Here is a 15895-nt window from a genome sequence, read left to right on the forward strand (position 1 = left end):
CATTCTAAATACATAGGCATTGGTGTTGGTCCCCTCTTTCCAGCTAAAATGCCTTCCACTCTTCTGAGAAGTATTTATACAAGATTTTGGAGTGTGGAAATTTTTGCCCATTCATCCAGAAAAGCATTCGTGAGGTCAGACACTGATGTTGGATGAGAGGGTCTGGCTCCATTCTAGTTCATCCCAAAGGTGTTCTATGGGGTTGAGGTAAGGGATCTGATCAGGCCAGTCAAATTCTTACACAACAGAATCACCCAACCATGCCTTTATGAACCTTTCTTTGTGCACCAGGGCACAGTCATGCTGGAACAGAAAAGGGTGTTTCACAAAGTTGGGGGCATATCATTGTCCAAAATGTCTTGGTATGCCGAAGAATGAAAGGGGTTGTCCAGCCATTACTAAGTGATGGCCTATCCTCAGGATAGACCATCAATAGCTGATCGGCGGTGGACAGACACCCCTCACCCCGTCAATCAGTTGTTCTCATGTAGTACCGTGGCCAGATGTTGGCACCAGAACTTCACAGCTCTGTCAACTGTGAAGTGGAGGGAGCTCGCTACTACAGTGCAGTTCCCATTGAAGTCAGGATATGCCATAATTTAGTAAATGTTAGACAAACCCTGTTCACTGGAAATAAATGGAACTAGGCCATCTCCTGAAAAACAACCTATTTCCAGAATAAATCATCAATATGAGATTGGTGGGGGTCCGACTCCTGGCATCTCCGTGCATCAGCTAAATGAAGGGGTAGCGGCACTCTGTGAGCACTTAGGCCTCTACTTAGGTCAGTGACGTCACATTCATCGGTCACATGGCCTTGGAGCAGCTCAGCCCCATTCGAGTCAATGGGCTGAGCTGCGATACCAAGCACAACCGCTATATAATAATTGGTGCTGTGTATGGTAAGGTGCAAGGAGGGCACAGCACTCATCAGAAATCGAATGAGCACCACAACTTCCTCTAACAGCTGATAGGCAAGGGTGCTGGAGGTCAGACCCCACCAATTTCATAGTGATGGTTGTTATGAGCAACAATTACAGTTTTTTGTTTTTTTTTTGTTAGCCAGTTTTGATAAATAAGACCCAGTTGTGTTAAAACTGTTATATTACTAAAATGTGTGGCCATGGAAAGCTACATAATAAATGGAGGGAAAGGAGGCTTGAACAGCAGCTGCAGACGCATCCTCATCCGTAGCGCTCTAGGCTTATCTGTGCAGACAGGCTAAAGATAGAGCCTGCTGTGCAATAGGCAGGAATATACGCTCCAGGGATAAGGAAAAAAAATTATACACACCATAAAAAACTAATTCTGGGCAAACATTCTGTAATTAATATATTTCCATTTTAATAACAGCAGGTGGCAAAAGTTTAATGTGCTTATTTATCAGTTTCATACTCTCCGTTGAGTCAACAAAATGCAAGCTGATGAAAAAAACACAGACGTGAAGATTTATTGGACTGTAAGCAGACTATATTAATGAAATATCTACACCAGCTACAATTATGATAAATGATTGCCACTATCATGAGTATTGGTATAGCCTATGATTCTTTGTTACCAAAGCAAAGGTGGTCTATTTCAACACACACTGCTAAAAAAGTTCCTCCTTACTACTGTGTATCTAGCAAAGCCAGTCAATGGCAATACTGTATATCAGTGAACATACAGATGTAGTAGAGTTAACACACATGCTTTATGAGACGTGTTATCTAAACTAAATGCATTAAGCAAACGCTATTGCTTTTCAATGTCTTTTGTTTCAAGATAATACGATGAGTTAAGAAATTTGAGTTAAGAGTTTGTGTGTTAACCCTGCTACATCTGTATGCAAAGTGTCATCTCTGCTTAATAGGGTTGTCCCGTCAGGATAATTAGGGCACATGGACATAATAAAGGGGATCCCCTTCATGTTCAGCTGTTTTTGTTTCTTACAGACAGTTACTTACTTGCCTGTCTTTATTCCCCTAATTTTAATAAAGGGCATGCTTATATTCTAGTAAATGGGGAGGATGAGATGATACAAACTTAACAACCTAAATACAGAACATACTTGTCAACTTCTAAAGGTTGGCATCACGGAGAAAGAGGGCTGTGGTGCATGCAGCACACTACAACACTCAAGGCAATTAGGGTGCTGATGATGCGTCTAATGATGGAGAATCCTGGCGCCACATACAGCGGCAGTATATGGAGGACTGCTTTCCAGAAGTAAACATTCTGCGCCTGAGAGATTTGAGTCCAGGAGCTCTCTCTTTTTTCCCGGAGTCTCCCGGATGTCCCAGGCACGATCTGTACAGCTCTACCGCCTGTCCTCATGTGATGCATCACATCCTTTGACCGGTTCTGTCTCTTCCACTGCTTTGTTGGATCCTGACCATTTTCCTGGCAATGATCCTGTGTAATTCTCCTATCTATATATTTGTCCCATCTTCACATCTGCCACCAGTCTGTGAATATACTGGTCACCATGACCTTCTTGAGGGAGTTAAAGGTAAGGACTGTGGAGATTCCTTAGATCTCCCACCCTAGTCTAGCCATCATCAAACCAACTTAGAGGATTCACTTTCCTGGTATAAGAAACCCTTTAATGGATAGGTTCACACTTGCATTTAAAGGATCCAGCAGGCTGCTCCAGCAAAGAACAGCCTGCTGGAGTTCACTGGATCTGGCCTAGGCGGATACTGCCGTTCACTGCCGGACCCAATGACTATAATGGGATGTGGCCACTTTTTGGTACAAGTGCCGATATTCGGACAGACAAAAACTCAGCAATGTGTCCACGAATGAGATGTAGAATTGTTCATATGGAAACCTGTGACATTATAATAAAGACATGGGCTTCCTAGTGTCCCATGCGCAGATATGAAATGCTGTACATCAATGGCAGGTTCTACAAGGGAATAATATGTCTGCATCACACAGAAAGTATATTACCTATTACCCCAAATCCACAAATCCTGCTGTACCCTAGGCAAGCAACTTGTATTGTAATATAGCTATAGTTACAACAGATGTTGGGTATACACAGTATATTTGGTATTAGTAGGAAGAATCAGCGGATTTTTTGGAAGAGTGCATGAGTACAAATACTTTATTTCTCTATTTCTGCCGCAAATAATTCTTTAAAGAGTACGGCCCCTTGCAGATGAGCATGTCCGGATTAGGTCCGGATGCGTTGTGGATGCGTTCAGTGAAAACTGAGCGATTTCGCAAACAAGTCCATTCAGTTTGGTTTGCGATCGCGTTCAGTTTTTATAGCGCGAGTCCATTCAATGCGTTTTGCACGCGCGTGATAAAAAAACTGGATGTTTACAAACAACATCTCTTAGCAACCATCCGTGAAAAACGCATCGCATTTGCACTTGCTTCCGGATGCGATTTTCACTCAGCCCCATTCACTTCTATGGGGACAGCGTTGCATGAAAATCGCAGAATATAGAACATGCTGCGATTTTCACGCAACGCACAAGTGATGCGTGAAAACCAACGCACATGTACACAGCCCCATAGAAATGAATGGGTCCGGATTCCGTGTGGGCGCAATTTGTTTGCATCACGCATTGCACCCGCGCGGAACACTCGCTCGTGTGAAAGGGGCCTACCTGTCACCTCTCTTGACAGGTAAGAATTCTGTAGCATTTTTATGTTTGTGGCGCATTTCCTCTATTATTTCTGCTAGCAGGCTGGGAATACATGTATAATAGGTTGTTACTGTTGAGGGATGTGTCCCTGTACAGGCTGACACTATCCATGCAGTGCTGTCAGACTGGGCAGGGGCACGCCCAACCAGTAACACCCAGTTATACATTTATTGATAAACCTCTAGCTGAATAATAGAGGAACGGCAAAACATGGAGTTACATAAAAAGATGCCCCAGAATTGTATGAAGAAATGCAATAACACTCCTGTCAGGGGAGGTTACAGGTCTTCTTCTGTCACCAGGAAATTCACTGGTAGACCAGGCACAATGCCTTGTGTGGCTAGCTCAGCTGAATGTAATGATACCTTTCACTTGGTGATCTGCTGTATCTTTAATCCATAAGCAAATTGGCAGATTAGTGCCTCCAGGGTGGGTGTGGGCCACTCTGTGCACCCTTGCCCCTCCCTCCCTCTCGTTTGATTGACAGGACCATGCAACCTGACTATGCAGGTACCTGACTCTGTCAATCAAGAAGGAGAGGGGGGAGTCTGTCAGAGGAAGCAGGAGGGCAAGGGTGCACAGGGTGGCATGGGCTCACCCACCATATAACGACTGCCACAAAGGAAATCGTTACCATATAAAAGTATTTTCTACTCTTGCAAAGTGTTAGTAACTAGGAGTCCAAATGATGGAACCCCTGGTAATCACTGGAAAAACTGCAGGAGCAATGACCAACCATATTATATATAGTCCCGCTATGTCCTCCAAATTAAAGCTGCTCTGCACTAATAGAGGGGACGCCGTGGGGAGGATTACCTCTCAATGACCCCCATATATCATACAGACAATGGCTGAACTCATGAAAGAACCTCTTTAGACAAAAGTGCAGTCATTAAGTAATTTTGCACTAATTATTATTCACTGTCATAAGGACTTGGCTTGAAAACTGTATAACTGTAATTTATAAATGCATTGGGGGAGATTTATCAAAACTGGTGCACAGAAAAACGGCCTTAGTTCCCCCTAGCAACCAATCAGATTCCACCTTTCATTTTTCAGAGCTCCTTTGGAAAATGAAAGGATCAATTGGATTGGTTGCTATGGACAACTAAGCCAGTTCTACTTCCAGTTTTGAGAAATCTCCCCTACATTTTTTATTTTATTTGTGTCCCATAATGCAGTGTGTCTGTGTGTAGCTGGCCTTTGACAACTGTTTACAGAGAGGTCATTAGTATATAACTGACACAATTCCTGGCGTGGGAATGTGTTCTTTCGAAAATCTATTGGAGTAAAGCTCCATTCACACGTCCATAATAATGGGTCCGTATCCGTTCCACAAATTGCGGAACGGGCGCGGACCCATTCATTCTCTACGGGGACGGAATGGATGCGGAGAGACACTATGTGCTCTCCACATCCGCATTTCCGGAGCGCGCCGCCGATCTTCCGGTCCGCGGCTCCGGGAAAAAAATAGAACATGTCCTATTCTTGTCCGCAATTGCAGAGAAGAATAGGCATTTCTATGGGGGTGCCGGCCAGGTGTATTGCGGATCCGCAATGCACGACGGACATGTGAATGGACTCTAGCGGGGAACAGAATACAAACCATTTTTTACAGTCCCAATGCCTCTTAAAAGAAAAATAAAGCAACTTTGCAAATGGTCTTGATGAAATGTCCTACTAGTTTGTGTCACCAGCTCCTATGCAAATGCAGATCTGTGCTGTTACCATAGAGATGCCTAAATGCACATAGGAGCTGTATACACAAAAATCCACAGCACAATCCATATGTGTTGCATGTGAAAATCCACAGCAGTTCTGCCCCAGAGACACAGTACTGGTTGTTTGCCTGGACAATAATTTATATTAAAGGGGTTTTCCGAGACTTAAATAATGATGACCTACCATCAGTGGGTGTCCGACACCCAGGACCCCGCCGATCAGCTGTTCGAGAAGGTACCAGCGCTATTGTGAGTGGCGCCGTGGCCTTTTCCAGCACAGTACATTGTTTAGCGGCTGTGCTTGGTATCGCACTCAACTCCATTCACTTGACGTCACTTGGCTTAGGGAAAGCTGTGGCGTTACTGCAAGCGCTGGTGCCTTCTCAAACAGCCAATCATCAGAGGTCCTGGGTGTCGGACCCCCACCGATCAGATACTGGGGACCTATCCAGAGGATATGTCATCAGTATATGAGTCTCGGAAACCCCTTTGATGTACAGCTCAGTATTCCTGTACTGTAGTGCACTGAATGCTCCCTGTACCTCACATCTCCACATAATTCCACTACCATCGTCATGCTGCACTGCAGTGCTGGTAAGCATAGCTAGCACACACGGGATACATTCATTCAGAGCCCAAGGGCTGCAAATCCGCCCTGTGTATGTAGTAGTCTGTAGGAACGCACGGTAGCCACACAAGAGAACAAAATCCTAAATGCTCAAAGCACCAGCTTCATCCGTAATTCCAAGAGCAGAGGGGAGACGAACATCCCTCAGTTCATTCCGTCTCCGAGCCGCTAGCATTATGGATGTCCTCTAGTACTACTCCTAAACGATATTTACAATATGAAACTGAAGCCATTCATCTCGGGCCGTGTTTACATAGAGATAAAAGACAAACGGGCAGAAAATGAATTATCTCAACTCTGCATTTATCTGCAACGGGATATTGCAATGAAAATGTTTCGCAGCCCAGTAATATACAGCTTTACTGTTAGGGTGCTTTCACATGTGCTTTATTGGCGTTTTTCAGCAATTTTGGTGCTTCTTTTGTTATAAAAACGCCATCTCCAGAGGTAAGCTGAAAGTGTATGGGAGACATAACGCAGGACACACAGGGCATTTTTGAGCATTATGTGGCTATTTTTTTCTTTCTGCCTGCTTTTCAAAATTACAGCATGTCGTAGCTCTGGAATTTTTTCAGTCATTTTACATCTCTTTCATTAAACGAAAAAAACTTAAAAAACACAGGGGGAGAGATATCAAACTGGTGTAAAGGAGAACTGGCTTAGGCAACCAATCAGATTCCACTTTTTATTTTCTAGAGGAGCTGTGAAAAATAAAAGGTGGGATCTGATTGGTTGCTAGGGGGAACTAAGCCAGTTCTACTTTACACCAGTTTGATAAATCTCCCCCACAGTTCAAAGAGCCATTTAGAAAATAAAGTCACAAAAAGAGCCACAGAAACTGCAACAAAAAATACTGTTCCAAGAAAAACACATGAGAATATTCAGAATTTTTATAGTGATTAAAAAAAAAACACCATTTGTATAAGATCCCTTTAAGGTAGTTTTCAGAACTTCTCTACTACTCATCCTTAGGGTAGGTCACATCAATATAAGAATAGAGGGTGTCTGAATTTGAACAGGCGCAGTACTGCTATATCCAGATATGGCTGCTACACAGTGTACATAACTGTGCATTATAATCAACGGCATCAGCATTGAATGGCAGTATCCGGCTAGGGCCTCATGCACACGGCCGTTGGGAGGCTGTGGCCGTATTGCGGCCCGCAAACGGCAGGTCGGCAATCCACGGCCGCCGGCCGTGTGCACCCCGCATCACGGATGCGGACCCATTCACTTGAATGGGTCTGCAATTCCGGACATGCGGAACGGAGTCACGGAATGGAACACCGGAAGCACTACGGAGTGCTTCCGTGGTGTTTCTTTCCGTTGTTCCGCACCGCAAAAAAAATTGACATGTCATATTTATTTGCAGTGCAGACAGACCACGGACCCATTCAAGTTCAATGGGTCCGGCCCGCTGCACGGATGTTGCCCGTGCATTGGGGACCGCATGAGGCCTAAGGCCATTCCTCTGCTGGAACAGGCTGCTGGATTGTTTACATGCATATGTGAAAGTAGCCTTATCTTACAGTAGAACTGTAAGGGGTACAGTACTATATGAATTTTCGACAACTAGATGTTGAGTTTAAAGATTGTTACTATATATTATTTTACTATAATATATACTGTAAAAGATACCACGTACTTTATCTATTGTAAGCATTTACCTGTTTAATCCATACATTTTACTATGGAAAAAATTGAATTTACTTCTCCGTAATTAACAAAAGTAAATTATAGATTTCAGCTTTTAATGGCTGTCATAAAAAGTCTGTGATCTCCACACTAATGTCTATAAAAGCGAAAAAAGGCTGCAACAGCTCAGATAGGTCAAGGGCAGAAGGAACGATTTTACAATTACAGTCTAAACCTCTTCCCTTGCAGACAGAAAACTAGAAACATCCAAATACATTTTAATGTTTCACGTATGTTCGAATAAACAATAGACAATCAAAAGCAGCCATGGTATGTGTATTGAAATATCTAGATAAAGGCAAAATCTCAATGGATGGCAATGAGGTCTTATTGCTAAGGATTGTATGGATTACATAAGGGATCACCTGTGTGAGGAAGAGTAGTAGGGAGCGAACAGCACCCTGAACCAATCAGGAACTGGAGGCGTGTCCCAGACTACCTTAGACTCCCTGTAGGCACCGCAGATAAACTGAAGTCACTGATGACAATTCTGACCTAATGTAGATGAGCTAAAAACTCTGTCAAGAAGCAAACGCCAAGAAACATAAAGAACAGATAATCATCTGTATCTGTATAGGTACTGATCATTTCACAGCTTACAAATTTACATTTGCTTTAAAGGGGTTGTGCACTAAGTTCCAGACCCATGTTAGTCATATTCACCTGATCCCCAGAGCTGGCTCCTGGCTCGTCTAGTCACCGGCCTCTGCTGCTTCTCTTGGGTCCCTCCATATAAACGTACGGTTTGACGCCCCAGCAGCTAGTCAATGGCTGCAGCGGTGATTATCACATGACCATTTGACATACCGCAAGGGGAGCAGTGGACAATGACTGGCTGCAGTGCTGTCAAACTGGAAGAGGACTTGAGACAAGCAGCGGAGGCCGGGGAGCGAACGAGCCAGAACCCAGGCAAGTATGATCATCAATGCGGGTTCCGCCAGTCTGAGAGATCTGGAAATTAGTGCATAACCCCTCTAAGGGAAATATATTATCATGGTGATGAAGATGTCAACAATAATTTATGTCTCTATTCTTTCCAGTAAAAGTCTATCACTATCACCTGACCTCTGGGTGTTACCAGTTGTGATGTGTCCCTGCACATTCCTGCACTGTCCAATCACAGTTGGCAGTTTCAGGCTATGGTCACATGGAGCAGCCGCGGTTGGGATGCGGCTGCCTTGCAACATCATATTAAGGGTCCATTCACACATCCGTAGTGTATTGCAGATCCGCAATACACCCGGCCGGCACCCCCATAGAACTGTTTATTCTTGTCCACAATTGCGGACAATTATAGAACATGTTAAAAAAAAATCGGGAGCCGGGAGCCACGGACCAGAAGATTGGGGCCGCGCTCTGGAAATGCGGATGTGGACAGCAAACTGTGTGCTGTCGGCATCTCTTCCGGCCCCATAGAGAATGAATGGGTCCGGATTCGTTCCGCCACGTTGCGGAACGGATCCGGACCCATTCTACGGACGTGTGAATGGTCCCTAAAGGGGTTGTCTCATCTGAGACATTGGTGGCATATTGCTTGGAACCCACACCTATCTTCAGAACAGGACCCCTGAAGTGAGCGGAGAGCAGCCGTGCATGTGAAGTCACACTCCATTCATTTCTATGGGACTGGTGAAAAGAGCCGAGCTCTATATCCAGCAGTCCAATAGAAGTGAGTGGAGCATCGTGCTTGTGTGGTGCACTCTCTATTCATTTCTATGGGACTTCCGAAAATAGCCGAGCACACTTTTTTTTCGGATCTCCCATAGAAATTAATAGAGAGCACGCATCGCCCGTTCTGGAGATAGGTGTGGGTCCCGGAGATGGCACCGGCACCTGCACCTATCTAACATTGGGGAGCATATCCTAGCGATATGCCACCAATTTCTAAGATGAGGGAACCCCTCTAATTAATTAGAATCCCATTGTTTAGTTGTTCTTCATTGTTAATGGCCACACAGTATTGTGAGTTACCGCGCAGCCATTAACAATGAAGACAGAATAAACAATATGGTTCTAAATAGTTAATATGACGCTATGGGCAACTATGTCCGTGGATGGAACATGTCCTATTTTGGTCCATTTTGTATTCAGCAGGAATTTTGTAACGGGAAAATGTGGGATGCACACGGCCGGTATCCATGTTTTGCTGATCCGCGATTTTCGGACCGCAAAATTGATACGGTTGTGTGCATGGGGCCTAAAACATAATCTTTGTGATGATGGGGTCCCGGCACCCCGACGATCAGCTGTTTGAAGAGACTGCAGCAGTCATACTGACCATTTCCAGGATTGCCGCTCCAGTCCTCACCTCCGGTTTCTGGTTACAGGCTGTAGAGGTGATGTAGCTGTACAAGGCAAGCGACTGCTACAGCCAATCAGTGACTTCAGTGGTCACGTGCTGTATACATGTATTTTATTGCTGCAGCCAGTAAACAGAAACCTGAGGTGAGGCTGTGGGTGTACTCCTGAAATAGCAGGAATTAGAGTCTGTGTCCATGAAGTTCATCTTCTCCTTAGGTGATTGACAGGGTCAGCCATCTGAACCCTGCTCTCTCCTGGCCTTGACATCTTGTGTTTGTGCCGTGTACCACAGTTTCAGCGCATGTGCAGTAGGTTTATTTGCTCCTGGGCAGGAAACAGAAGCAGTAATTTACATGCATCAAAACTGTGGCACATATGTGAGATTATGAAGCCAGACGAGAGCCAGATTCAAGTACCTGGTCCTGTCAATCACCTAAGGAAGGGAGGGACTTCATGGACAGTGATGGTCAGTTCGCAGCACAGGCACAGGTGAAGGCTTACCTGTGCATCGCCGGACGGGCGAACACTGCGAACTGACCATCACTGTTCATGGACACAGAGAGGGAGAGATGATGCACCGAGAGGCTAGGGCCTGCCCTCAGTGATCCCAACAGCTTACTGCCATATATCAGGGATGGCCAACCTGCGGCTCTTGAGTTGTTGTAAGACTACAACTTTTACCACGCCCTGCTGTAGGCAGGGTGGGCTTGCTGGGAGTTGTAGTTTTTCAACAGCTGGAGAGTCTCAGGTTGGCCATCCCTGCCATATATGAACAAAGCACATATTTCGACTGAATGCAGAAACCAAACAAAGGTACCGTTTTAATAGACTATTTAAGCCCTAGCAGCCACTATGAATGGTCTGATATGCAAAAAGCTCCTGACAGACATCTTTTACATGGTGAGTAGTGTTGAGTGGACTTGTGTTTCAAGTTTGACGTACAAGGTTCGGGTTATCTAAGAATTCCGTTATGGATTCCGCAACCACGGACCATGGTCCGGTATTCTTAGATAATCCGAACCTTGTACACTGAATTTGAAACACAAGTTTGCTCATCCCTAATGGTGAGTATACAATCTTTTATTATTTTATCACATTTGGGGGTGTTTTCTCGAACAACCCCTACGAGGTTCAATTTCTAGTAGAAAAAGTACACTACAGACAAATTGACAGAATTTAGAGCTCGCAGACACACAACGTCTATGGCAGTGCCATAAAAAAGCCATTAATAAGAAATATTAACATTTTAGACGCTACAAATGAGCCTGGTGATTTGAGTGCACAGAAGAGGCTAACTGAGGTCTTCCTCTGCATATCAGTCAAGCTCCTCTGTTCCTCCTCTTGATGGGGGTGGGGGGTAGTAATCCTGTCACTGGAGCGAAGCCAAATTTTAAATGTTGTGGTTATAAGAGAGAACCCCTGCTGCGTCACAAAATCCTCAGTGCCTACACAAGACCAGGCACAGCTTCAAACAGCAGAAACCCAAAAATAATAGTAGGCCTCCCAGAAATCTTCTTTCACGTAGAAACCAAAATGGCCTTCTAGAAAGCAGCTCAACTACTTGAATGATACAGGGGGAGAGGAATGGGCAGTATATGTGTAAATATATACGGCACAGGCCTCCGCCAGGACCACAAAGTGCAGGGATGACAACACATACAAATCCTGTCATGAAACACAAAGCTTGTGGGCTGTAGATTCAGTTATCACGTCTAATAAACGTCCCTGTTCTGTCATTCCAAATGTATTGTGCTAGAAATACAAAAGCTCGTTGTCACCATTAAATGAGTGAAATCCATCTAGCTCTTTACGTGCCTGTCTGAAGCACATTACTACCAGGGTGGCATTACGCTGTTTACGTTGCTAGGTTACTAGATGTGAGTTTGCATATTCCGTTTATATTATGTGCATTTGTGATATACAACCAAGTGACATAGGCACGGAAAACAATCAGCAGGCAGCTTGGCCATTGTGGAGTCATTAATGTAGATATATAGCGATGTGTGAGTGAGTTTGTGTGTGGCGAGCGCTATATAAATAATATATATATATACACACACTGGATATATAAATATAATAGATAATACATACAGACTTTGATTCTATACTAATATGAATGCCTTCTTGACTAGACAAGGTTGTGTTGGCAAATGAAGGTTCCTCCTATTCCCCTTCTACTAACATTTCTCAGAAGTCTAGTCAATTTGGAAAAGACTGACTGCGATAACAAACACAATGATTAGCCTGACCTCCCAGCAATAAGGTTGTCAGCCGTCAAAACTCTCTTTTGTCTACCGTAAATGTTTACTACCGCAGTTACCATTAGAGTAAAGGCAGCTACCCCATTTGTAGACTGAAGGGGTTAAAAACCTTCCCGTCTGCAAGATATCCCAGAATGGCTAGTCCAGAGCTGATAGTAAAGCTGTATTAGGGGGAGATGACAGCTTCTCCCCAACTGAAGTACAGAAGGAAACAATCAAATGACCAGCAGCAGGCTATTCAGTCCCCTTAAAGGGCCATGTCCAGCGAGAGATCTATTCTTCCTATTACAGGACTAATCAGGCAGCTCTAACAGGAGGGCAAGTAGACCTGACGGTGCAAAGTGCTACTGCTATCCAGGGTCACAAGCTCATCCCCTGGAAGTCTATGGCCACTGAGCTACTGTAGGAAGAGAGCAGGTACACGTATGACACATGGACGGTGATGTGAGCCACAGTGCTGCAGGATTAGTTCTACTATTCAGAATAATAACAAGCACATAATAATAGCAGAGATTTATGTAATGTGATGCATCATCACCAGCATTATTATAAGAGTGCATACCCCATAGAGTTTATCTATTATATCTATCTCATAGCTATCTAATATCTATCTGTCCAGCTATCTATGTCATATCTATCTATATCTATCCACCTGTCTATAATTTATCTATGTATCTATTAATTTATCTATCTCATATCTATCTATTCATGTATCTATCTATCTCATATCTATCTATCTATTCATCTATCTATCTCATATCTATCTATCTCATATCTATCTATCTATCTATCTATCTATCTATCTCCATCCACCTATCTTTCTGCCATTTATCTATGTATCTATCCATTTAGCTATCATCTATCTATCTACACTCGCCCACACACACACATATATATTGCAGGAGGAGGTCTATGAATCTGCCTGTACTCTTCAGCACACCATACACTGCATTGCTTCCTCCATTGCTGGGAATCCCTCATGTACATATTCACCCCTCTCATCCGCAGATATGACTGGTACATGCCCAGTGCCTCTGTAGAGCAGCAGCTTTGGTAGATGCACAGATGGTGCCCTGGCAGCTCTTACCTTGCCTTCTTGCAGCCTTCACAGGGTGTTGTGACTGGGAGGACAGCTGATTGCCAGGGCATGCACACACAGCAGAGCCATCTTCTCCCTGTCTGCTCTCCTCCAGCAGCTCAGCTCTCCAGCTGCAAACATCTCATTAGACTAATGCATTCAGCACAGGCAGAAAACTCCATTTACCATAGCTACAGCAATGAATTTCCATTACGATGACAGATTCAACCACATCATGTCCGGAAAGGCAGCCAACCACTGACTTGTACAGAACACACACACGTTTCACATGCAGAAAACGGGGCCTGTGTGTGGTGTCCCTGCTCAGCCAAAAAATGCCCCTCTACAGAAGTAGAACGCTAGAGCACGTGTGCCCATACACACACGGCGTGCCCCCTGCCATCAGTGGGCGCCCGATGCTCCACAGCACACACACATCACTGCATTCAGCATGTTGGGAAGAATTTGGGTTCTAACTCCAGCTCCCTCTGTTGCCATGGAAACCAGACTGTAACATCTCTTTGTCCTCATCATGCAGCAGCCAAGTCCTCTACCCGGCAAACATGACACACATACAACTGTGCCTATGGCAGCCTGCACACATCCATGCAAACATTCATCACTGGGGTAATATCATTCATTACAGGGGAGACACTGCCCCTGCCTCTCCTCCAGCAGCCCTAGCTGTAGGTGTACATGCTTACCTCTTCCGCCCGTCACATGTGGTGGCGCCCATAGCAGAGTGCAGACGGGCACTGAAGAGTACATCGGAAGCCTCCCTATGGGGGACCTACTGTGCAGGAGTCTGTCATCACCAGGGCTCACATCTACCTCTACAGCTGGAACATGCACACAATCTGCCAAGATCTATCTATCCTCTATCTATCCACCTATTATCCATCCATCTATCTATCTATCTATCTATCTATCTATCTATCTATCTATCTATATCTACCTATCATCTATCTATATATCTATTATCTATCTATATCTATCTAATATCTATCTACTCTATCTATCTAATATCTACCTATTATCTATCTACCTATCTAATATCTATCTATTATCTAGCTATCTATCTAATATCTATCTATTATCTATCTACTCTATCTATCTATCTATCTATTTCTCTATTATCTGTCTACTCTATCTATCTATCTAATTAGGGTTGTTGCGATACCAAAATTTTAATTCGATTTCAATACCATAAAAAAGTATTGTGATACTCAATACCATTCGATACCACGCCAAAAAAGAAAACACCAAAAAAGCCATGTGCATTCCACATTTTAAAAAAAATGGCGAATCGCGTAGTTTAAATTTCTTTTCCTGTTCCGCCGTTCACTGCATAGGAGATTTTTTAAATATTTTTATAGTTTAGATTTTTCGGACGTGGCGATATGTGATATGTTTATTTATTTATTGTTTATATATTTTATATGTAAAATTGGGAAAAGGGGGTGCTTTATACTTAATAATTTGTTTTTGTTTTTTAGTTTTTTTAAACTTTTTATTTAATAACTATTTCCCCCTTAGGGGCTAGAACCTGGGATCTTTTCATCCCTTGTCCTATTCACCCTGATAGGACTTCACAGTCTCCTTGCTGCCCTGTGCATAGTACACACAGAAGCAGGGAGCTGACTATGGCAGCCATGTAAGGCTTCAGTAGCGTCCTGGCTGCCATGGTAACCGATCGGAGCCCAGCAATTACACTGCTGGGGCTCCGATCAGAAGCTGCCACTGCCACCAATGAGGAGGAGGGGAGGGGACCCTGTGGCCACTGCCACCAATGAGGAGGAGGGGAGGGGACCCTGTGGCCACTGCCACCAATGATTTTAATACTGGGGGATTGAGGGGTGTGCACTGCACCATCAATGAATTTAATACAGGGGGCAGCACACTGCACCAATGATAATTAACCTTTAATCCAGGAGGCGCATGCCGGCAGCAGAATCACATAGCTGGCAGCTGCGATCAGCGGCAGTTAACCCCTTAGGTGCCGCACCTGAGGGGTTAACTGCCACTGATCACGGCTATGTAATTCTGCTGCCGCCATGTGAATTTGTATTAAATGTTAATTTAACTTTAATTGGTGGCGCAGTCCGCCCACCCCCTCTCCTCATTGGCAGCGCGGCACAGGGGGGATGGAGAGAGAGACTCCTTCTCGCCTGTGCTGCTGAGGGAACACGGTACGCGCGCTGACAGCAGGGCGCTCCATGTTCTCTGATGCTAGACTGCTCAGTAGCGCAACCTAGTATCGATAAATACGATACCGGGACAAAAGTATCGATTGGGTATCGATATTTCGATACCCGTAACAACCCTATATCTAATATCTTTCTACTCTATCTATCGTTTTATCTATCTAATATCTATCTATCCAATATCTATCTATCTAATATCTATCTATATCATACCTATCTAATATATATCTACATTCTATTTATCTATCTAATATCTAACTACTAGCTGTGAAGCCACGCCCCCTGCTAAGCCACACCCCTTTTTCTAAGCACTTCAGAAAAGAGCAGAGAAGCTCAAAAAGTCGCAAATCATGTTGCACAAATGGC

At 44.1% G+C, this 15895-nt stretch overlaps 1 protein-coding gene across 2 annotated transcripts in view; it reads right to left on the reverse strand.

Moving 5' to 3' along the window:
* SCML4 (Scm polycomb group protein like 4) overlaps positions 1-15895 on the reverse strand; it is a 135278-nt gene that overhangs the window by 100634 nt on the left and 18749 nt on the right. The window contains exon 1 of one of the 2 annotated variants that reach the window (XM_044291562.1): positions 13335-13481. The exons of the other annotated variant lie outside the window; for it this stretch is intronic. The gene's annotated coding sequence lies outside the window, so the exon portion shown is untranslated. Of the gene's footprint in view, positions 1-13334; positions 13482-15895 lie in introns of those variants that run through there. 2 annotated transcript variants of the gene reach the window in all.

Source organism: Bufo gargarizans, chromosome 4, assembly GCF_014858855.1.
Source record: "Bufo gargarizans isolate SCDJY-AF-19 chromosome 4, ASM1485885v1, whole genome shotgun sequence".
Taxonomy (NCBI): domain Eukaryota; kingdom Metazoa; phylum Chordata; class Amphibia; order Anura; family Bufonidae; genus Bufo; species Bufo gargarizans.